General features: G+C 48.4%; 1 long non-coding RNA gene across 1 annotated transcript in view; it reads right to left on the bottom strand.

The window, feature by feature from the left end:
- The window catches only part of LOC109280712 (uncharacterized), a 45,666-nt gene that overhangs the window by 5,568 nt on the left and 17,945 nt on the right, over positions 1–22,153 (bottom strand). The window lies entirely within an intron of this gene.

Raw genomic sequence — 22,153 nt, 5'->3', positions numbered from 1 at the left:
GGAGCAGGTGGTCCAGTTGAGTCAGCACTGCCCAAGGGCCTCTGACTCTGGGCTGAGGCTTGTGCAGCCTTTTAAATAGGGAAAAGGAAGTCTCCAGTCATCTGTGGTAGCGAAATGCCTGGGCCAAATTCCAGTGAAGGAGATTGCATTTTGCCTACTTAAATTGATCTGGAAAAGTAATTTATCATGACCCACCTGCAAAGTCACTGTGTTATGCTGCTGGTGGAGAATGATTGCTATTTCCATCCCAGAGCTGGATGCAGCTATGCAGTGAGTGAATCATCCCTTCCTACTGGAATCTGTTCAGCCCTCTGCCTCTGGATTTGTCCCCCCTGTTATTTCACAAGGAGGTTTGAATACTTCTGTCATGGGCTCTTCCCCTCTCTGCCTTCTCCCTTGGGATCTTCAGGGGACCCCTGTCAACCTACAGAGAATCTTATTTCCTGGTATGATCCTACCTCCTCTGGGTTTTCTTCTCCTGGGAATCTGGCATCCATTCCTGACCTCTGGACTCTACTGGCCTCTGGAGCCAACCATTCAGCTGTTTAAGCATCACTTTTCCAGCTCTGAAAATCTCCCTTCACCCGCTCCAGGAGGTTCTCTGCCAATTTCTTTTTCATTCACCAGCAATACAAATCATTCATCTTGCTCCTCTGCCTCCATCTCTCCCATCCTGTCTCTACCCAGTGGCTTGAGCCTCACATGCTCTGTCTTTTTCCTGAGTTCCCTTCACAGACCAGGCACTAAGTGCTCATTGCTCACTGGCCTGTGGGCCCTTCATAGCACAACCATTTCTTCACTTTTGGATAGTTCCTGTTTCCCATCTTTGTCCTCAATCACAAGTGTTTTAACTAACTTCATTTCGCCCATCTCCCTCATGAGACATCCAGCTGTTTCATTGGCAGAAGGCAGAGCAGGATTGCATCTTTACAGACCAACTGGCTCAGTGAGGCATAAGCTTCCATAAGCAACAGGCTATTTGCTGTTGGTCAGATGCTAGGTGTTTGCCAATGAAAGCACGTGCCTCTGAACCAATCAGTCTCTGTAGTGGCACCCTTCCCTGCCTCCTGCCTGACTTCAGACTAACAAGGCTAACCACCCTGGCTGCATTCGATGCATCCAAGTCCCAGTGACACACACTGTCCCTGGTTGCATCCCTTAGCTATACCCCCTTTTCAGTGCCTCCACACATGCTTACAGAACTCTCCGAACTCAGCAGTGCCACAGCCCTTCTAGCTCCCTCTTCTGTGAGGCCTGTCAGGAAACTCCCATCCCATCCCCTGAAAATGAATCCTTCCTTTAACCCCTTCCACATTGTTTTCCTCTTCACTTAAAGGCCCAGGAAGCCAACAAGAAGCATTTTCCATAATGGATTCACTTTGTTGTTTCACAAACCAGCAAAACAACCAGCAGGCTCTTCCTGGGTAGGTCAGGCACCCATTCATACCCTCTTTTTATTACACTATTATCAATTGTGTACTACAAAGATTCTGTAGATCCTCCAACTGATCCCATCCAAATCTCCTAGCTCATATGCTGCCAAAAATATCTTTGCACTGATGCAATAATCTAAAGTAATCTAAGAAGTTGAAGGTACTGTACAAAGATCAGTATTATGGTAGACTTGGAGAAACTGAGGCACAGAGTGAGTACAACAGGGTCAGAAAGTGGGGCTATTCACTTTGATGGAGTTGCATTACTTGTACTAGACCTACATTTAGCTCAGTGAACCAGGATCAGAGGAGACATTAGATCCCAGGGGTTCTGGTCCCTGTTTTTAATCACTAGGACTCTTGGGTTTCCTCTGTACTTTAACTGGCCAAGCAACCACTTGCTCTATGTGCTAAACATTGACAGAAGCAGCTTAAAGGAGGAGACCCATCTTTTCCTTCCAAGCTTAAACTCTAATATTTTCCCTAGATGCAGAAATGAGTTTTAAGAGACCTCTGAGATGACAGCCCCTTGCAAATATACATACAACTTGATCTGCATTCTCTTGACTGATCTGGGGTCACACAGATTATAATCCTGTGTTCACTTTATTGTATTTTTACACACACAAATTGTCATAGTGTGGCCTGGCTGTTGATGGGGAGACAGGCAGGCAATACAACAAAAAAAGCTAGCACCCCCAAAACACCAAGGGTGGCTCTTTCATTCAGGTAAGGCTAGGTGGCACGACACTGCTTTGCATTAGATACTTGCAATTCCTTACCCAGTTTGTGTGCTCAGTCCCCAGCACTGTGTGCACCAACTAAGTACATGTGTATGCAAACAACCACTCATGTGTGCCCAACCATGGCAGTTACAGGCAAAAGTCAGGTGCGCAATTGCATATACAAATATACACTTGCAGTCTTGGGCACACAATATCAAAAACCTGCCCTTAGGGGACTTCATTGGTAGAAGCAACTTGAGACTTCCCTGTATGTCATCAGGCAAAACCCTTGCCTGAAGTGCTCAGCTGTACAGTAGGTGGATTTAAGGATGTATAGCAAGGATGAGAGACCTGTGCAGTGAAAGACAATGCATGTGTCACAGATCACCCCCTGCACCACAAGCAAATCACAGCAAACCAGGGCCACATCAACCCTGTTTGAGTTCTGTGACCTCAGAAGGGACTGGCTTGTTCCATAACTGACATCCAGCCTGTACCAATGCAGCATGCGGACAAAAGTCCCTCCATCTAGTCCATCCTCCTAACACCTAGCTCTACCATCCATCGTACCCCCACATCACACCCAAAAGCCAGGCAGCACTGCTTACTCCTGCACTAGACTACAGAAGACAGGTCTAGAGCATGAGCCCTCAGATCAACTGGCCGCCCCGACACACAGCCTCCCATCTGACACAGGCAAGTCCCCTTCACTGCGCTAACCTGGCCAGGCAGGAGAAGCCCGTGCCCAGCTCACTAGCAAGGCCCAGTGCTGTCAGGGTTGTTTGGGGCAGAACTTGGAGTTGAAGTCAATGCCAAATGCTCCAGCAAAACAGAACTGCCCCTTCATTCTGGCTGCATCTCAGCCCTACACCAAACAAAGGCACAAACAGCCCTGTCCCAATGACTGAGCTCTCCAATTAAACTGGCGTAAAACCACAGATCAGTCAAGGGATGTTCCCAGGGGCATCAGGCTGCCAGAGGGATGCGGCTGGCTTACCAGCTGGAGAAGGAGATGGGCTGGAGAGGCTTTCTTCATGATTCTGTTATGAGGAAAAGCCCAAGTCTGCCTGCATGGAGCTGCCTTCTGCAAAAGCATTTATGATACTCTCCCCTCTCCACACACACTTTGGTTCACATTCCAACTCAGAAGTCAGAGGCATTGACTTGTGAAAAAACTCCACCAGGCCTTTTGCTGCATTGTCAGGAAGAGAAACTCATGTCCCATAAGCCATGTGGGGAACTGACTCCTTGCTGAAAGCACCTATATGTGCCAGTGGGGCTCAAACTAGAGCGAGGTATGGAGGGAATTAGGAGATGGACACTGCTTGCTTGTCAGTCTCTGGATCCTGCAGAGCCAGTGCACGGCACTCTCTGGTCAGGACCATCCTGGCTAGGGCTGAAATTGCCTTTCACAGACTATAAACATTTCCCTCGAGAACGATTATTTTGGCTTTTTAATGGTTCTGATTGCAGCAAAGGGCAGTACAATTTTGTTAAGGGAGGATGCTTTGGCATCTTCCCCCTGGGCCCCCAATCAGCTACACACTGTTTTGCCCTGCCAGCTAGCACGCACACAGAGTGATCTCCTGCCCTCCAATGAAGGTGAAAGCAAAGCTATGGGCAGCTGCACTGGGCCAGGGTTTTACCGTCAGGCTTGTTATTCAGGAGTTGAATGCAGAAGTTCCCAGCAGGAGCATAGTGCATGAGCCTGCCTGCCCCGTATTGTTGCCAGCTTCCTTGGTACAAGGGACAGGAACATTAAGATTGCCCAGCAGTCTATCTCTGTAGCATGGCTGCACACCCACCTACCTGCACAGAGCCTGGGACAGCTAGGGTAGGGGACACAGTTTTTAGGTGGAGCCTCTGTGTCTAATTTCTGGTACTTCCTCTCATCCCCTTCAAAAGACTCCATGAAAGCAGAAAATTCAGTACATACAACACATGGGGGTCACGTAGAACCAGGCCTCCCCCTTCATGCTGGACTCTGCCATCATCAGCTGAGCAGCTCTTGACAGAGGGTCTGATCCTGCATCCGTTGATTTCTGTGCAGAATCCGGAGGAAAACCGGCTCCCGCCAGCACTGGAATTGCAGTGCTTAGAACTGGGGAGTAAGGACCTGCAGGCTGAACCACGAGCCCAATCAGTGCAAGACAAAGCCCCATGCGTACATCTGGAGGCAGATCACATTGATCTGGAGAGGGCTTCACCCTAGCAGCTGCATTTCCCCATCTAGTCTCACCTGCTGACCCATGGGCCAGGTATTCCTGCTCAGGAAAGGCATTGGTACCTGCAGCTCATCCCAGCCAACAAAGTGATTTTTCTCTCCCCAGCCCACTGAGGTTGGCTAGCACCTCCGCTTCTCTGGCTCTGCAGTCCCCAGGCTTCTCCTGGCTTTATGATTTTCGAAGGTGGTTGTTTGCTGCCAGGGAAGGATGGCACCTTCCCAGACTGGGAGGCTGAAAGCCTCTCACCACAGAAGGGCAGCACAGGCAGTGGGAGATTCCCAGACACACTGCCCTGTACCAGTATGGTATGACCAAGGCCCCTCTGCTGGGTCTTTCATGAGGGCTCAGTCAGCATGAGAGGAGTCGTTGCAGGAGACAGGTTGAGATTGTGGGACTCATTCACACATGCCAAACCACAGTCTCACAGTGAGAACATGACTTGGGCTAGATTCCCACTTGTGACCCAGATGGGGGATGCTCCAGATCTCCTTGCTAGTTCCCCAAGCCTGGGCTTGACTTCCTTGGGTTTTAGGGCTCTCGGTTTGTTTTTGAGGGAGACACAGGAATTTGGGTCACTGAGTGGCTCAGTTACTCCAAAGCAAATCATCCTCGAGGCTACAGGAACACAAGGGGCCCAATTCAGCTCTGTTGATACTACAGCGAAGTCAACAGGAGTCAGGTACTTGAGCTGCAGCTCAAGCTAGCCCTGCTTTTGATCAATGCAGTTCCTCTGTGTTGGCTGTGAAATGGGCTAGTGAATCCAGCTGTTTTTCCCTTCCTTTTTTTTCTTCCCCTCCTTTTCCGCACCATAAGCAAAGTCCTAATAAAGCTCCCATCCCCACTGCCATCCCTGCACCTTGCTCCCAGCAGCAAAGAGATGCAAAGCCACGCTTGGAATCTGATTCCCCAGCTTTAAGCGCTGCTCTGCCAGCAAAGTGCGACTTGAAAGCTCCCCTGTCACAGTTACAAAGCTCAGAACAGCCCTTCCTCGGATAATCACGCTTATCTCCAGATTAAGAAAGAGAGAGCTGCAGCTGAGGCTGGTCACATGGGCTGGGATGTGGGCAAATCTCTTTTAAACAATCCCCATATAGCGGTGACCTCCACCACCACCAAAATATACAGCCCCTCATTCCCACTTTAATATCCAGCTCCGAAGACATGAAAGGGCATGTGAGAAGGGGACACCTACAGGGTAACGAGGGAAGAAGGACAGGAACATAGGGACAGAAGATGGGAAAGCAGAGGAGGTAAAGAGATGGGAATCTAGAGTATGTGAGCAGGCTGCTCAGGGAAGAGAATGAGAATGAGGTGGAGGAGACAGGGAAGAAGAAGGGGCTGGCCCGGGAGGAAGTGTCAGAGATCTGTGCTATGCTTCGTGCACATGGATTAGTGGTCTCCAGCTTAGTTCCTCCTGCCCTGCCCTCGCTGGCACTCGTCTGACTACGTGACTCCAGCCCTGCCAAGCGGCCTTGGGCAGGGAGCAGTGTTACCCACTTTGCTGTCCCGGATTCATTAAGAGGCTTTGCTTGCATGGAAGCATTTATCCTACCAGAAAGGGTCTCCAGGAGATGAACCTGGTAAAGAATTGTGACAAAGTGATTTGTGCTACACTGTGATGGGGCATGGGGCTTGAGGAGGGGATTACATAGAGGCAGGCCAAGCCAGTGAGGTGTCAAAATAGAAGGAAGGGCTGGGGGCGTGCATGCCCCCCTGGACCCATCTCTAGGCAGGCATGTGTTCTGAAGCAGCGCACAGGCAGACAGCTGATTTCCTTTGCCCATCCAAGGTCTTATTTGCAATTAGAATTGAATGGACAATGAGTAAATTCAGAGTATGGCCTTTCCTCAGGGCAGGACAGGCCTTGCATCCCGTACTTGGAGTCAGACCCATGCTGATCTCTTACCCTGGTCACAGTCTGGCTTTCTGAATTAAGTGGTGTCACTTTTTCCTGCGCACTTTGAGACTGCCACCCACCACCGGAGCTTGGAATTAGTACCGGTCCTCCAGGTACCCAAATACACTAAGAGGCAAGGCCTCCAGACACCATCAAAAAAGATGCATCTGTGTAAGAAGTGGACAGAAGGTGCCTATGTGTGGCCCATTGGCCTTGGCAGGTACTACAGGTGCAAGGTCCAGCAAATCCCAGAATGGGACTGTGGTCCAAAGGACAGACCTCTCACTCTTGGCTTTATGGACGAATAAAGATTCCCAGCTAGCACTAAGTAAATGATAAGCTGAAATTATTTATCCGATCAGTTTTCAAGTTATCCTCTATCAAGTCTGAACTGACACAAATTTGCTCAATATTCTGATGCTGCCAGCTCTTTCATCATCATCTTATCATGAACCCTGCAACAGTTAGTATATTTTTTACAGACTCAGCTCCTGGAATCCTGTGGTTTAGGGAGATGCGGTTTAGGGAGATGTGGTTTAGGCAGCTTGCATTGTAACACATGAGAGTGTTTGGCCCCCCACTAAAGACCCGGAAATCAAATGCAAATATAAAGAACACAATGCTCATTTTACAGATAAAGGAAATCTCATAATATGTGGGGCCTGGCTCAGGATTTTTAAGCCTTTGGGCCTGGCCATGCAGATATTCACAGCGGTTCAAATGGTTTGTTGGCATGCAGATTACTTATTACTCATAGCCTGCGATCAGTCATCTACTGGTAAGCAACACAGTATTGCCTTTTTGTTCTCGGACAGAAGGATCAGTGCTTTGAAAGCAAGAGGCATCCCCTTTTCTGCCCATCAATTATCCACGCGCTTTACTAGTTGTCCAATGAAGCTATTATACAAACAACAGAGAGGGTTTTTTTCAGAAAGGCCAAGTGAGCACACACTTGGAGATGCCCTGCACAGATGACCAGTGCTACAGGCCCAGAACCACTCACAAAGGCTCTTCCCAATGCACACAAAATACTCCCTTCCATGCAGTCTCACCTGCATGGCTGGGACTATCTCAGCTCCCTATCCTTCAGACCTTTGCAGTACAGATGAAAGCAACACCTAGGAAATCCCCCAGTTTGGCTGTGCTAATAGATTCTCATTGGTTTGTGTGAACCATGACCTCCAGCCCAAGCTCCCAGGCCCTTTTTTAACTAGGAGGGGTCAAATCCAGTTACTGGCTAGCACAAGAAAGCATTCATTTAAAGAAGCTGCATCCAGAGAAGGCCACCATCCAAAGTGACTTCCCAAGGCATCCTAGTGAGCATAACTCCACAAGAATGGTAAAAGCTGCCCTTCAATGGTTAATACCAAACAATTTGACAAACGCTCAAGCCCCAGGGGCTGCAAGGGTTAAACCTGGGAAGAGAGGAGCCTGCACATGTGTAGAGCTGATAAAGAGGTCTCAGGAAGCCCTCCCAAACTTCCCATGGGAAGAAGCTGGAGAAAGGTGTGTCATGGAACCAGGGGGCTTGCTCTTCCGCGCCGTTCTTGGCAGCTAATCCCGTGAGATGCTGAGAGGGATGGGGGCAGGTGCATGTCATGGCAACCAGGTTCTGGCAAATATTAGACACAGCCCCCTTGCACTTGAATGTGTCCTCCGCAGAGAGAGATCTCTGCAAACCTGCTCCCACACTGGAGCTGGCAACAGGGGTTTAGGCCAGCCTGGTCCTATCCTACCCACCCCCTTACAAATGCCCAGGGTCTCATGAAGGGCCCAGTCCAAAGCCCATTGGAGTCATGGAAAACCTTGGCTCTCTTGCCTGGATCAAGGGAACCTGCTCTTCTCAGCCATTTTTCTTTGCCTACAGGAGTCCTTTTTTTCCTCTAGCTGTGACAGCCATGTGAGTCCCACAGGCTGATTTCCATCCTTACCTCACTAAGTCCTTCCTGCTCACCACCAAGGGGTTGCAGCACTTTTGTTCCACCATTCCCCACCCTCCCTACACTGCTTCTTGGGCTCTGCCCTGCTGTGCCATTCCCCTCCTTGTGCTCTCAGCTTTGCACCTGCTGTCATGCTGCTCCTTCACGGATGATGGACTCCCTGTATTGGAAGCAGGATTCAGTGAGAATAGGAATGGGGAGAGCACACTTGCAAATCAGGGGTGAAATCTGGGCTCCACTGAAGCCAAAGGCAAAATTCCCTTGGACTTCAAGGAGGCCAGGATTTCAGTTCTAGAGTCCACGTTACACTGCAGCGGGACAACCTAGAAACACCTTCTGCTCCAAACGGGATGTACAATCAGCCACTTATACCCGCTTTCTTTCACAATGCAGTGGTAATACAGCAGCAGATGTATAGAGGAAAAGCCTTTCAGAAGGTTTCTCATAAATTTACTTATTACCTGTTTACATTTTGCCTCCCAAATCTGTACAGCTGCTGTACATACTGCTGAGGGTGCTGTCTCTCTAGAAGCAAGGGAATGCAAAAATTAACTTATAAGCTTAAATTTTACATCCTTTCACCTATAGTATTGGATTCCCCCCCCCCGAACATGTATATTTACATCTATGTGTGTGTATAAGTGTATTTGGAGATGTGTGCACATATGCATACACATACATTCTCTAATGCTAAATAGAATTAATTTGTGCTATATTATACACTATGGTGCCAAGGTGGTAGAAGGCCTTTTGCTGCCCCTGGTGATTAATGAGTCTATCCCAAACACATCCTGATAAAGCCTTTACACCACACCAAATCTCTTCTCTTTCTACACCTCTTGTCCTGCTTTTTCAACTGTTTGTCTGTTCTCCCTACTCTTCCCTTCTGCATCTGCAGACTTCATCTCCTTTAAGATATTCTCATTATTTTCACTGGATTTTTCACATGTCTTTTCTGAGTAGTAGGCTGGGTTTTTGTCATTAATGTTTTGCGTGCCTGTTGTGTGTGTGTGTGTACAAAGATCTGTGCAGTGCTACTAGAAATAACTATCTTTTATAGGGACTGGGAGGAGGACGTGTGGGGGGAAGAAAGACCAGCAAACAAGGAGGCAAACAGAAGAGAAATACAAAGAAAGCAAATTAAATGCTTTTTCTTTTTTTTTTTTAACCTGTCCTGAATTTTCAACTAAAATATCAGATCACATTTCCACATAGTCCAACGCTGAAGACACAACCTGCACCCTCCTCTCTGGAAACTCTGGAGTCACTTTAACCTTAACCCTTTCTTTTTATGGCCCCTCACTGCTCAATTATCCAAGTCTGCTGGGCTCCATTCAGCACACGTCCTACACTCCACCTCCAAAGTTCCCTTCATCCTCCCCCACCGTTAAAACAGCTTTCGCCAATGGAAGGACGACAAACATATTCATTGGCACCTTATCAGACATGCATGCAAAACTAATTAACATGGGGAGACATGCAAGCTGCCATCCAGCCGCACATACGCACACACACATATACACACGCACACACACAAGGCAAGCCTTGTCTAGGGGGGGACATTCAAAAGGCTTTGTCACTAATTTAGGCATCTGTCTCAGTCTGGTCTGGTCCTCCTGGCTGGGCGAGGGTTGTGTTTTTTTTTCCCACCCCGTTTGACAATGCTGGGAACATGCCCGGAGACCCCTCATTCAAATCACCCCTTGACAATGGTCTCATTGTGTGAGCATATAGAAAAAGGAGAGGATGGGGAGGGAGGAGGAATTAAAATGTGAACCCAAGAAAGTGTTTACTAACACAACCCCTGCAGCTGCCCAGTCCCCTCCCCTCCCCTCCCTGCAGCCCCCGCAACCCTCAGCCTCAAGAAAGACAGGCTCAGGAAAGGGCCTGAGGAGTGGGGAGGCTCCGGAGGAGATTTCAGGCTTGGGGAGCTAAGCCAGGGTGTTTATAGACACCAGGAGAAAACAGCATTAGGCTGTTGGGGCTGGGGATGGTTGTTACTGGTTTAGGAAGGACTTTGGAGGCTGGAGTCTCTTGAAGAGGGGAAAAAGAGGGCTGGTGAGATGTTATAGGCTAAGAAGGGAACAGCTAGGGACCTGGACCCATGTCATAGCAACCCTGGGCTCTCCTCATGGGATGTTTTTCAGCACTGCTGCTGGCTAGCAGAAAGTGAGAACAGGAAGGAAGGGGAGAGCTGGGAAGGCTGAGGAGGCTCTGCCAGGCTGCGCAAGGGAGCTGGGTTTGTTCCTTTTTCCAGCAAATTAAGTGACAGGAAGGGATGTTAGAAAAATGACCCATTGCTCTCTATAGATGCCAAGTCTGGGGATGTAGCACACATGGGTCTCAGCAAGGTGGCTTTTGTGCATTTGGCTGGACAGTCAACCTCTGCATACAACCTGCTTGGAAATGCCCACAGCTCTTCAGAGCTAAAGGAAAGCAGAAGGACAAAATACCCCATGTATGCAAATGCACATGCACAGGACACCCAGAGGGAAGCAGACAGAGAGCCTTCCAGGGAGGGAAGAGGACAGACACATACATCGGGGCTGTGCCCGCTAGTTCTGCAGAGTCAAACAGCCAAGCCCTTTTATTTAGGGCTGCACTTTACTCCCTTGGGGAACCCTTTGCAAGGCCTGTACAAATACGAGGTCTGCTCCTTTTCATCTACCTCCTAGATCCCGTTTCGGGTTATATCAGATCAGTTGAGGCTTCCTGAGGTATTTAAAACTCCACAATGGATGAGCAAAAGCAACACAACATCACCTCGCTGAGCAAGCACCTCGAAGCCTGAACCAAGTAACCTTTTCCTGTCAATTGGTTTAACAAGTTGAGAGCTCTTTGTGGCTTCTCCAGGAAGGGCCGAATTCCTTATTTGAGCAATATGTCTCCTGGTTTTTGTCTGTGAACCTGGATCAGGTGACTGGAATGCATGATTGCAAGCTGGCAGCAAAGCCAGTTGAAGGCAAATCTTAGCCAAATGTTCAGGAGCACAAGAATTTGGGGCAACTTTTGCTTTCCATGGATATCCTAGCAAACACAAAATCAAGTCACTCGGACAAACACTGGTCAGAAAGGTGTGTGTGTGTATAAGTAACATACACACACACAGGTGTAACAAGGAGCTTATGCCAAGCGATCAGATCTGTGGTTTTTACTTGCGCAGATATCCCTGAATGGTTTTATTGCCACGTTTCCCCTGCTCTAATACCTAGACATAAACCTATAGGCACACACTGCCACACAAACGTGCAAGAACAGAGTTATATTTGTCATTAATGCAACGCAGACACCATGTGAAACAAAACTGTGCAGACAGCAGCTTGGCATGGCTCGACACAGGGATGCCAGAGAAAAGACTTTCAGAGCAAAAGGAAGCTGTTACAGCTGCAGTTCCACAGCACTTCCTTCAGCTCACATTTCCATGGCTGTCCGTTTGGACCATGGGACTGAAGTCAGTTGAATTACTTTAGGCTTTAAACGTGTAGCTGGAAACAGATCTTGCTCAATCCTGGGCCCAGTCCTTAGCCCCACCTCATAAGATGTCAACCTCCCTGGACCCTTCAGGAGAGGTAGGTGGCTGAAAACCATATTTAAATTAGTTGCCTGACTAGGGAAACCACACTTGAAAATGCCACAGCCTATGTGATAAAGCTTTGGATGAAATGAGCTCAGGCTCACAAAAGCTTATGCATCTCTAGTGTTGTTAGTCTATAAGGTGCATTTCTATCCTGCCTATGCCTATGAGGGCACACACAAGCTAGAGGATAGATGGAGCACAGCTCTGCCCTCAGCCACATGGGTGCATCTTCCATTGGCTCCAGGGAGCCTTCATGACTTGGTAATTGTTTAACATATCTATGTCCTGCATGTCATAGGTATGTCCTTTCCTCCCAGACACAGGAAGATTCACAATTCACAGACTCCTGAAAAGCTCTGAAGAAGAACCATTAATTACTCTTTAAAATTTATTTCAAGATCTTTCATAATTACTGGATGCATCTCTACATTTTTTAAAGGGGAACCTTATTCCAAGGCAAAGTAGTTAAAAGTCTGCTTTAATGGCCAACAAAAAGGGGTGTTTAAGGTTCTCCGTTTCCCTGGCAACCAGCCATGACACTTCTAACCTACTTGCACCATTTTAAGCAACTGTGAGGACATCAGCTGTTTCAGGCACCGCGGAGACTCCTGAATTCAGGTCTGGCAGGTTCAAAGCGTTTGTATCCTCTTAAAAATTAAAATATAAATCTACCTCCCTGCAGAAATCTCAATATCTATGCTATCTAGACCCTCAAATCACTCCAAAGAAATGTGGACTATAGCACAAATTTTTAAATGGCCTCCATAACCAAGCATATGATTTTGCATGTGTGCATGACTTGCATTTATTCATGCAAATTGGGGAGAGAGATGTCTTGCTACCTGGTCAGACCATAAAATTGCTGTTTAGATGCACCAGCGCAGGTTACATTACAGAGGATGAGTCGAGGCTATTTTGAAAATGTGCCCTTAAATGTATATTAGAACACAGCCATTCATCACATACTTAGCTTGTAAATTCTCATGGGCAAGGACCAGGCTCTGCTATCTATTAGACAGTGTCTAGCAGAATGGAGCCCAGATCCATGCCTGGATGTCATACAAGCTGCTGCAGTGTACACATAATGTAAGTATTTGTGCGCCTATAGACACCTCTTAGGCTTCATTCACCAGAGGGCTTCCACAGCCTTCCACCCTTCTAGTCCCATTGTTTCCCGTGGAAGACACTGGCATAACACACACATGTAAACACAGTGAATTATGCCCAGCTTTCCTGTAACAAGGTTGAAATCAGGCAAGCCCTGTGTTCTGAGGATCAATCTTGGCTGCAAAGCCGTCACAGAAGCATTTCCAATTTACTGTATGTGTTTTAAGTAACTGTCATCAGATTTAGTCAGGAAAAAAATCCTCCCCAAGGGAGGCAGGGATGAGAATGCTGCAAAATTCTAGCGACAGCCATAAACGCGCGCGCACGAGGGTGGAGGAGGCGTGTGTGTCTGTGCAACCTGTATTTATATCCCTCGCAAAGCCAGATTTTTTGCCCAATAAACGTGCAAATAGGGCATCAAAACCCAGAAATAAATCTAACATCTGTCTCATCTAGCTCAGTTCGGCCATGGAGCTCCTTGTGCAGATCAGTGCTGAGCTACGACATGGACAGCCTGGATGGAAAGAGACACTGAAACAGGGAGAAATAATCAGGGTTGTTTCTAGTTCCTGTAGCATTTGTTCTCCAAGAGCAGATCAAGGGCTAATTCCCCTGGAAGTGGAAGAGCTTTCCCAGCTTCACAGAGGAGCTAGAGGCTCTCGAGGAATGCAAAAGTCCTTCCAAGAGCAGCTGCTTGCTGTCTACTTCATGCCATGAGACCGGTGCCATTAATCTGATTACAAATCTAGGACAACCCCATTAGATCCAGAGCCAAAGGAAGTGTCACTTCAGAAGCAACACTGCCAGTGCATCATTTTGTCACAAGCCTGCAAGGCCTTTAGCGCCTCGCCTCTGGTGCAGCCGCACCGTGCAAACAGAGCCCTGCCTCTGCCAGGCAGGTCACCTGCATCTCGCTCTCTAGTAATCGAGGCAGCTGCTTTCCTCACTGAATGCTGCTGGGCTTCACTTTGGTCCCTGATCACATGCGACAGGGCCAGGAAGCCATGTTGGATTTGCCTTTCAATTCATGACAGCGTGTGTCACCAGCGGTGAAGGACGAAAACTGTAAAAGCTACAGGCCAGATCCTCAGGTGCAGGCAACATGCAGCGTGCACCAGCCAGGCTGTCGGGCAGCCGCCATCTCCTGGCTGCGAGGGTGACAATGTGAATGTTCATCATTGGAGGCTAACCCCGCCACCCCCAGGCTTTGAGTCCTCAGAAACTACTGTCTGGGGCCGTGGCTCCCCATGCTAAGCAAAGCTGCTCAAGACACGGCAATAGACTGGCTCCAGCACCACCTGCTACTATCCTGGAGCCCTCCCAGTCCTGCTTCAGGCCAGGGCTCATACAGAGACGGCACTTGTCCCCTGAATAGCTTGCTTCTATCCAGAGATAAAAGGAGCAGGCCCATTCTCACGCCCCCAGGGCCTCTCTGTAAGATATGACAGCGCGGATCCAGTCCCACATCTACAAGCTGTTCAATTCCCAGAAGCAGCGCAGGTCCTTTCACTCAGACTGATGCCCGAGATCTCCTGAAGACCCCTCCAAATCTTTCCCCCGTCACAGTCCTACAAGGCTCCCTCCTCTCCCAAATGTGAGTCTACATCCATGTGAAGCCCCTGTGAGGGCTCCTGAAGCCACGTAGGCTTGAAGGCAAGCAGCACTCAGACAACGCCCGCTCCACACACCTCTTTACAGGAGCCACAAGCCCCACCACCTCCCAGTTCTCTCCTTCCTGAGCCAAAAGTCTTCTTTCATATGACAAAAACAATGTCTGTATCTTTATCATTGTGCGCTTTGGTGTTTTTGTCGATTTGGGAGTCCTTGGCTGTCAGAGACATTACCAGGGATCACTATGTGTAAGTGGCTCTTGTTGATCCCCAGCCAAAAGCCAGCAGCTTGTGAAAAAAACACTGAATAAAACTGACCCCGTGAGGCGAAGGTGGGGCTGGCAGGGAGAACCCCCTTGAAGAACCTGCCTCCTCTAAATGGTTCCCCACAATTTAGCCTCTCAGCCAAATTGCTAAGTTTGCCCAGAGCCCTTTTGGACCCATCAGCTCTACTGGCAGCCCAAATAGACATCAACACAAAAAAGTTTATTTCTATCCATGGTGGCTATGAGATTACACCTAGCCTTCAACCTTGTCCGCACACTGCGTGTAGGCTTGGCACTCACATCCCGCTTGGTCTGGGAATGAAGCTGTTCACATCCTTTTTAAAGCCCCACCTGCTACAAATGCAGCCACCTGCCCACTTAGCCACACAGGCTGCATGTCAGTCCTGTGCTCTGCCCTCTACCCTGGCTCCCCCTGAGTGCAGCCTCAGGTTCAAGGTACTGGTCTGTTCTGGTATTGGTCTGGTGTCCTGAGAGATCTCTTTCCTGCCAAAACTAGGACCTCTCTAACTCAGTTCTACTACACCAGTGTTGACAGATATGGGGAGGCTGTTCAGGAGACCTGAGACCTTTGAACTCCCCCCTCCCCCCAGGAGAGGAGAATGGAGACAAGCCTCACCACTTTCAGAGCTAAAACTATTGATCTAGTTTGTTTTACCTTGGGCCTAGATCAATAAGTCATTCACACCCAGAGATGACTCTGATGTCACACCAGATCCATGGCTATCTCCTTTGAGAATCCAAGGCTCAGAAGGGAGAATCTCCTTTGTCATTGTTTTAACAAAATCCCTAGTCCTTTTCCTGGCAAAGATGGCCTTGAAAACACCAGCCCATTCTAGGGCCCAGAATCTTTCCCTGGTTTTTCTTTGGGCACAGATTATTCATAGCTCCCTTACAACTACTTGTGGCTGAGGTCTCTTGACAACCCCAGGCCTATTGGTAGTTCATAATACCCCAGATCAAGTTTGCAACTGAAGAGACAGTGCCATCTGGAGCTGGGCAAATATCCTTCCAATCTACTGTCTTCAGCTGATCTAGCTTCTCTAATAGGCACCTTGTGTTACTTTTGGCCATAGGCAAGATCATGCAGTACTTGAGAGACAGCCTGGCTGAGAAAAATGAGTTAAGCAGCTAATCCACTTCCTAGTCCAATGTGCGCCTTGCTGTGGCCCAGAGACTGGGTTTAGACCGGAGTGCCTCTAGCCAGAAGTGCAGATCCAAGAATAAACTGGGGTTTTGCATCTGTTTTCACTGCCACAAAATAGAGATCCCAATGTTTTTCTACCTAATCCTGCTTCCCTCCCTCACACAGCCATGGGGACAAATAAAAGAGTTGTTATTTCATAAAGCAAATCCTAAAATTAATCAGGATTTACAGAAAGCCCCGAGTAGCTGGGGTCCTGCACAGCCCTCGACTTAGAGCATCCTTTCAAGCTGGGGCAGCCATGGGCAGAGCCCAGCCCAAGCTGCTGCGCTGGGCTTCTGCAGCAGGGAGGTTCCTGGGCGAGTGGAGAAGAAAGAGCTAAATGACACCCGCAGTTATACATACAAAGATGATCCTGAAACCCGACAGTAGACCCTGAAATGTTCCAGGCTTCACTGAGTAAAGGGACATGCTGCCCTTAAGAAGCTCACAGGCTAAAACAAGGAATATCAGGTCTGGGGGGAGGGATGGTGTTTCTTAGAAATATCAGCTCTCTCCATGCTGTCTAATTCCTTGCAGGTAGCAGAGTACAGACAGGTCCTGCAGAGGCTTGAGGCTGAAGGAGGGGAGTGGCTCTGTGGTTTAGCTTGCAGAGGGGGCTCCTTGTGTAAAGGGGGACAGCCAGTCATGTGAGAAGAGGACAAGCAAAGGGTGTGACCTGGCAGCAGGATGCAGTAAGAAACAAGCAGGGAGAAGGGGAAAGTCTGGGGTTTGTGCCAAATAAGAAGTGGGGCCAAGTTTCCCCAAAGCCCTTGGGTCAGCCTAGCACAAAGCTGCATAGGTACAGCAGACAGGATTTCCAAATTGGGGGAGGAAGACTGCAAAGCAGCTTTCACTGTCACATCCATAACATGCTAAGACTAGATCCAGCACAGACTTCTCCAGGGACACTTACAAACCCAATGGGGAGCCCTCTTCAAGGCCAGAAATCAGCTGCTTTGACTGACACTGGGTTGCCTGTGGTCCCAAAGGACTGTCTTGTCAGGCAGGAGTTGCCAAACCACTGACATATGCCAATTGCCCTGCCCAGCCCAAGCCAGGCTTCTCTTATTCACCATGCTAGGATGGGAGGATCACATGGACATGTGGGACCGGCTCCCCATGCCTGGCACAGGACTCCAAGGCTAGTAAACCTACTCTCCTTTACACACACACACACACACACACACACAGTTCTAGGCTAGAAAGGGAAAAAACCATTCATTCTATTTTAAAGCACTCAGGAAGTGTACAGAGGCCATGCCAATGGGGTCACACACAGATGGGCACCACTACCACTTCCTTCATCCTCCCAGATGTTCACTTATATTGCTCACTGGAGCCTAGTAGGAAGAAGCCAGCCCTTCCTCAAAGGGCTCTCAGGGACTCCTGGCAGCTGAAAATCCATCCACTGTAGCCCTTGAGGCTAGCTTCTCTCAGGCCTGTGAACCCCAAATCCAGGTACAACCCACAGCGACATAGGGGAACATTTGTTTCAGGCCCCCTCTGTGCAAACACATTGGTAAAGGGCATCTCAGAAAGATACTCTCCACCCATATGACACACCAGCCACCTACCAGCATCATGGCGGCCAGGTAATTCAGTCATAAATGAAACAAACACATGCATCTAAGCCTTGTGTCTAGTCTGTCTACACTGAGACACTGCTGTGAGCAAGCATAGCGTGGGGACCTGAATTGCTGGGGCTGCTAGGAGACGTCGTGACAGAGGTTCATGGCAGAGCTCTGTGGGAGGCAGCAGCTCAAGACTGGAAAAGCCATGGGGGGGGTCTGCAGGTCAGGACTGAAGAGCACCGGCAGAGCTGGCAGATGGGGTGAGCCTTACACCTGGCCTGACTCTGAGGTGAGCTGTGGCCTGCAGAAGCATATGCATCTCTAATTCAGTTAGTCTATAAGGTGCACCTCTAGGCTGCCTTCTGCCTGACTCCAGCCTGTGTAATTAGCCCCTCATTTTAACACACTCCAAGCTCACTTGACTACATAGCACAGTATTTAAAGACATTGGCCTGCAGTCTATTGACCTGGGCAATTGGTGAGATGTACACAGCCTTTCATGGGGAAGCAGCCGGGGGACAAATGAAGAGCCCTGGTGGGTACACGAGCTCTGCGGGTGAAAGAGCTCAAGTCAAGCATGAACCTAACACACATCAGTATTAAGCAAAGGCAATTCCTTACTGGAGGACAGCTCAAGCTTTGTTTAGTGGTTATGCCCCTGCCTCACCTGTCTCAAGGAGATGCAACAAGATGTCATCTGGTCATGAGACCCAGGGCCTTGAGAGGCCTCTTACTTCCCTTACCCAGGATGCAACAAAGAGTATTAGGCTGAACTGGTTCGAGAGGAGGAACGTGCAGGCCTCAACCATGTGCACATATCCACATCCGCATGTGCACTCCTGCTTGCACACTCCTCTTCCCCCTTGTCTCTGACAAACTACAGCCCCCAGGCCCCATGCAAGAACCGCTCTGCTGAACAAGAAAGCAAATGCACACCAGAGGAAGAGGGGGAGCAAATCTGCTAACCCACCTCCAGCCTCTGCAATTTGGCAACTAATTTAACTGTAACCTGTGCAGCCCAGGCTCCTGAGTTGCTGGGGCTGATTTGAGGCACCAGGGGAGAGGTTTGTGACAGGGCTGTGTCAGAAGCAGAAGCTCAGGAGTGGTATAGCCAGGGGGCTGCAGGTCAGCTGTGGGAGCCTCAGTGAGGGGCACCCTTTGTTAACTCCACTGTCACAGCCAATTTTGGAAGGGTGTAACCGATGTCCTACCTCTGTACGTTGTTTCTGCAGCTTTCCTGTTCCAAACAGTTATGCAGCATTCAGGAGCATTAACCTCAAACTTTCAAATAAATCACAAGTCAGATCTCTTCCCTCCCCTCCCCCAAATGATGAGACTGGCTTAAAAATCCTGAGATTCCTAAGACAGTAACATCTGGACCTGTTTTGCCCTGTGGTTTCTGATGCTTTAGGCTGTGCTTGTGTTATGTTTTTAAGCTTTCTATGATAGCTATGATGGCTAGAAATGGACCTTTCCAAAGTAAGTCAATTCCTTTCTAAGGGAAGCCAGATCCTGACTGCAGGTGCTGAGTCTTTAAAAATGTACACAAGATCCATGCTAAAAATCTCAAGCGTTGACAAGACTAAGCACTACCAGGCACTGTTAGGGCACTGCTGTTTCCCACCCAAAGACTGGAGAATATAATGAGCAATGTGGCTGCTATAAGAGATAAATAACACCTTCCCTCTGTGCAAGATAATGTGCCAAGCCAAGATGGCCCCGAAAAGCCCCCCACCCCGCCAGAGCTCAGAGCTGGGACTATTCTGACCCACAAAGGGAAAGCTCCCACTGAATTGGCCGCAAGTAGAGATTGCCAATATGGGATGCTGTGGTCTGGACACCTGCCTGCTGGTACTAGGGCTTCAGTTGCCCATGTCATCTGTGCAGCTTTGGTACTGGAAGAGTTGTACTGTTTGTTAGGGCACCCACCATAATGGAGCCCAGGAGAAAGTTCTGCCCAGTCTCTGCTGAACAAAAACTAAACCAAACGCATGTAACACCTGCTAGCCCAGATGGAGACGTCCTGACATCTGCCAGACCTATCTGTTCCCACACACACCCTTACCCATACGTCCTCAGCACGCCATGTATGCACACTCACAACCTGGTTAGGTTCAGCCCCAGGAAATCCATGCCAAGGGATTCCAAGCCAAACCCTCCCCTGTAAAACTGTAACCTAAATCCTAAATAATGGATTTCTAGGCATGCATTAGAAACATTAGACAATGAAGACTGGAAAGCTGGGCCTGGCTGCAAGCCAGATAGGCTCCTGCCCAGGGGAGTGCAGTATGTTTCCTAGTTAGTTCATTTTAACCCTGCTAAATAGGCAGCCAAGACCTTGGTAACCCAGAATGCAGGGGCACAGGCTTGTGCATCCTGGAACTCCCATGACCGGGAAGGGGCGTGGGGGTGAGGAGAGAGCGAGCCTCAAACAGGGCTTCACCTCCCTCACAAGAGCATTGCTCATGTTTTTACTGGGTCCCATTCATGGCAGTCCTTCCGTAGGTATAATCCTGCCAGGCTTGCTCCTTGCTGGGATTCAGACAGTTTTTAACATTTATATTTCTGTCACTCAGTATTGCCAAGTGTCATCCCATTCTGAACTCTGCAATGTGAGTTCCCCCCTCGCTTACGCCCTCTGTGACTTAGGACTTGCAGTGCAAAACTAGGAGCAAGAGACGTCCCTGAGCCTCTCCCATGGGGGTCTCCCTGGCAGGTTTCATAGGAAGAGCCCGCTCCTTTCAGTAACTCAGGAATCACTGACATAAGGGGGTCTCTCCACAGGAAAGCAGGGCTCTCTGAGAGTAGAAAACAGGAAGATGCTTTTCCTGCTGCACTTTCGAGCCAAGGTTCATCAGAACCACCTTTAAAAGCGTGGGCTCTTGAAGTGCCTCCAGTTTCAGTCTTTATGAGATGGACTTAGGAAATGAGCACAAGATGTGTACCCACACAATCCACACTCACACGCCCGTGCCCATCCACGAAGCAGCTCTGCACCCACCACTGGGCAGCTAGAAACCCTGGGCACTCCTATTTGCAGCTATAATTGAATTGTGGCCCCTGTAGATTCACCCCTTTGGAAAGTGCTTCCCCTGGTACAGGAGGTTCTTTACCTAGACTGAAGAGAGATCAGATAGATCCCACTGGATCACAATACTAAGGAGTTTGCTGGTTGCCAGGGCAGGGGAGCCCAGAGACAGCAATTCTAGGTGACTAGGCACCATCTGGTCAATGCTGGTTCCTGACATAATGGCCCACGTTGGCATGTTTATGATACAGATCAGAGGCAGATTCCCATTATCCCCTTCGAATACTGTTATGCGGGTTTCAGGACAAGGCACCACAAGAAGCAGATGGGGAGGCAGAGAAAAAGAACATAGCCAGCCAGCCAGACAGAGATTTATATGGCACTAAAGTACATACCCATAACCACGGGTAGTCAAGAGCCACGCAAGTACAGAATTCAATGGTAGGACCCTGCACTTTCTAATAATAACAAGTCAAATATAATTCAGATCTTTTTCCATTTATCAGAATTTCTAAATGAAATATTTATATCAATGCATTACATACATGTATTGTGGAACAGTAGCAATATTGGCTGGGATCTGAGAGGACCTGTTCAGACAAACAATTCTTTTTTTTTCTCCGACACCCAGTTTTTGTGGGATGCTGGCTCTCTGTGTGGGGCTTTATGCCCTGAAATACATGCACAGTGCGTGGCATTTGTATTCTGCATTACATACTTAAATCACAGCTTTCGGTTTACCCCTTATAAAAAAAAATACTGCAATATCCTGAAGCCCCAAGCAGCCAAACTCAGAATATTATCACTGCATTTTCCAAGTATTACAGAAAAATACTAAAGCATTGCTTAAATAGAGGATAGAGAGATCATCATCATGACCAGGAGTGCCCTACAGCATGCATGGGGAGTGGGGAGGGATAGATATGGATTTTGTAAGGCAACATATAAAAACATGTTTATTTGCTAAAAACAATAAATAGAGATATTTGGGGGTTTAAACAAAGAGAGAAGCTGGGGGGGGGGGAAAAGAGGGGGAGGAGGGTTTCTTCCTTCTTTTGATTGCTCTCTAGCAAATGGACAAATACTTTCAGAAACAAAAAGCATGGCATAGTTACCAGGAGCAAAGCTTAGTGCTTTAGATTTAATGATATGTATTTAACTTCCTTTTAGGGGAAAGCCGTCTGAAATCACTGGGGGAAAAAATGGTTTTAAAGGCTTTTGTCATTGTTATATACAAGTCTAAAGAGGGACTCTCTCTTTGTCACTGAGGGGACTCTGGGTTTATGGAAACACCTTGGTGAAAAAAAATTAAAAATCGCATGTGCCTTTTTAATGAGAGAAGCAATGAGCGCTAAAAGAGCAAAATCTCGTCAGGCCCTTCCCCCTCCCCAAAAGATAAAGAAATAAATGGATCCAAGGGAAATGGATATTTTAATCAGCCAATAAACCAGAGGTGGTTTATCTCAGCACATATTGCAAGCTCTGTCTGCCAGATCCCTGATGGGTCCTTGCCCCCCACCACCCACCCTTCCTAGATGTCATTAAGGATTTTTTGCATGCAGCCAAGTGG

This window comes from Alligator mississippiensis, chromosome 11, assembly GCF_030867095.1.
Source record: "Alligator mississippiensis isolate rAllMis1 chromosome 11, rAllMis1, whole genome shotgun sequence".
Taxonomy (NCBI): domain Eukaryota; kingdom Metazoa; phylum Chordata; order Crocodylia; family Alligatoridae; genus Alligator; species Alligator mississippiensis.
The sequence above is the reverse complement of the archived record's forward strand: the minus strand, read 5'-3'. Positions and strand labels throughout refer to the sequence as shown.